The sequence below is a fragment of the Notamacropus eugenii genome, chromosome Y, assembly GCF_028372415.1.
Source record: "Notamacropus eugenii isolate mMacEug1 chromosome Y, mMacEug1.pri_v2, whole genome shotgun sequence".
NCBI lineage: Eukaryota > Metazoa > Chordata > Mammalia > Diprotodontia > Macropodidae > Notamacropus > Notamacropus eugenii.
The window spans coordinates 11,085,364-11,087,589 of record NC_092880.1 but is presented as its reverse complement, the minus strand read 5'-3'; the positions used below and the strand labels follow the sequence as shown (position 1 = coordinate 11,087,589).

Genomic DNA, 2,226 nt, shown 5'->3' with positions numbered 1-2,226 from the left:
ATAGAAATTCATTTAAATAATTTCTTAGCTAAAACTTTCAGCAGGATAGTTGGTGAATTAGTTACATGATCTTCTCTTATGGTTAGGCTTTGTTTTAGTTACAAAATTTAGTTGTGAAACTTTAGCATGGCCTCATGTTTAGTTTACTAATGTACTGAGGCATACTGCCAAGTCCATATAATTTCTATTATTCAGAGTTATAAAATAGAAAGCCCTTGGAAAGATGTGCATATGCACATGTTATATCCCAGTGCTTGAGTTGTCTAAACTTCAGTAGTGCATTTTAGACTTTTAATTGGGTATATTATTTGGAATCCTTTATCCCTATTTCATCTTTATTGTGATTCATTTTGATGCTGAGAAAAATTTGAATTTTACATTGTTTTAGGCAATTTGAATTCAACTTAAGCACATAGTACACAACAAAAGATTTTAAGGTACTTTGCAATATAATAAAATTCGAGTCTGATTTATGTTCCTAAATAACATGCAAAAACTCTGGGAGAATATTATTTTTAAAATTAGCTCCAATTTCTTTTGAGCCAAGAACATCAATACTATATTTGCAATTTTATTTATAGAAAACAAAATGGCTGAATTATGAGCTCTACATAAAGCCTTACTCATTATAATGATATTTACAGTTTTTTGAGCGGCATTATAGGAAAACAGGACAGCTTCAATTTTACTACAAGGAAAGGAAACAAAAATATGAAGGCAAGTATTGGCAGAGTTGAACAGCTAAAGATTATTCCTTCTTGATATGAAACCCCTTGAAGTAATTGGCTAGTCAACTAGAGTTTCTCAATCTGATTACTCAGTTAATTCATATGCTCCTGGTTTATTTTGATAGAAATTTGTTTGACAGGATCCATAAACCATCATTTTAGAGAGCAAATCTCTTCCATTTTCATCTAGGTTTTTGATATGTGATATCTGGCTTCCTGGTTTCTACTGAGGTGAATAGATTCTTATAATCCTGCGTTGATTTGACTTCTGGCCACACTTAATTCAAAGTTTGCAAAGCCCTGAAGATTCAGAGGAACTGATTAATTTCGGAATCACCGTGGAAAAATATCTTGTTGGTTGCTAATTCAATAAATATTGTTTTTGTTTTCAATCATTTCAATTTGGTCTGATTCATGATGCCGTTTGGGATTCTCTTGGCAAAGACACTGGAGTAGTTTGCCATTTCCTTCCCATGCTCACTTTACAGATGAGAAAACTGAGAGTTGTCACTTTTTCAGTGTCACATGGCTAGTAAATGTCTGAGGACAGATTTGAACTCAGGATAATGAGTCTTCCTGACCTCAGGCCTGGTGCTTTATCTGCTGTGCCACCTAGCTGCCTCTACTCCAATTGTCTACTGGATTAGAATATCTCACAGACTAGCAATACTTCCAGAGATCTGTATCACAGTGTTACCACCTCATGTGTATATACCCTTAAAGGTATTGCAAAGGCCCATGTAAGTCCAAAGTCAGCTAGCTTAATTGCACATTTATCATTTATTAATACATTTTGAGGTTTCAGATCTCTGTGAGGAACTTTTCATGAGTAACAAGACAGTGCGTTGTAAGATTTGGCACACATAACTTTTAAAGAGTGAAGAATCCATATGATGGCTAGGAGGGATAGAATCCCAGTATTTCTTGAGGTACATGGAAATGATTTAAAAAGTGAGGTATAGTCTAGCTGCATCTCTCATGAGTACTTTTTGAAAGGTGACAATGTTATGATAATGAAGTTCCTTCAAGAGCAAAATTTCTTGAAGTGCAGTGCTTGGAATGTACGTCTTACTCTGTAATCTGATTTTCTTCATGGCTACCACCTGACCCATAGGTTTTTGCTTGCCCTTGTATGTAGTACTATAGGTAACTTTCCCAATTTTCTCAATTTTTGTGAAGTCTTCTATTGCCATTCATTGTACTGGAGACTCTGAAGACTCCAAGACCAAAGGGATGCTGATGGCAGCAGAGGCAGTGGTGGCAGTAGCAGGAACCACAGGAGAGTCTCTTCCACTTCAGTTCCAGGGATTCCAAGTGATGTTATCATTTTTGTATTCCATACTTTGTTCAGTTATTCCCTAATTGATGGACATTGCCTCAGATTCCCATTGCTTGTCACCTCATTATAAATGTTATTACACATCATTTGATAGAGGTTGTTTTGCTGAGGACTAATCCCTAATTCATCTCTTAATTGTTTTCTCTTACTCTCTCTCTC

At 35.4% G+C, this 2,226-nt stretch overlaps 1 pseudogene; it reads right to left on the bottom strand.

Moving 5' to 3' along the window:
• Positions 1-794: 794 nt before the first annotated feature.
• Positions 795-1,921, bottom strand: LOC140516862 (cyclin-dependent kinase 1-like; annotated as a pseudogene).
• Between the last annotated feature and the right edge of the window lie 305 nt (positions 1,922-2,226).